Here is a 212-nt window from a genome sequence, read left to right on the forward strand (position 1 = left end):
CTGGGCTGGTTTCTACCAGGAGACAGAAGGGAGGTGGCTCAGGAGCGAGGCGCCAACATCAAGCAGGGATTTACTCTGTCCTGAATAAAGCCCCTCTTTGTGCCTCCACGCCAAGAGGCACTTCAGTGAGGGCTGACAAGAAAACGTGGTCTGGTACTCCTTGACCCCCAGCCCCGCTCACGCTGAGCGAGGCCCCTCGGGGTGGGGCGGCG

This window comes from Apaloderma vittatum, unplaced genomic scaffold (assembly GCF_000703405.1).
Source record: "Apaloderma vittatum isolate BGI_N311 unplaced genomic scaffold, ASM70340v1 scaffold36271, whole genome shotgun sequence".
In the NCBI taxonomy this organism is placed as follows: domain Eukaryota; kingdom Metazoa; phylum Chordata; class Aves; order Trogoniformes; family Trogonidae; genus Apaloderma; species Apaloderma vittatum.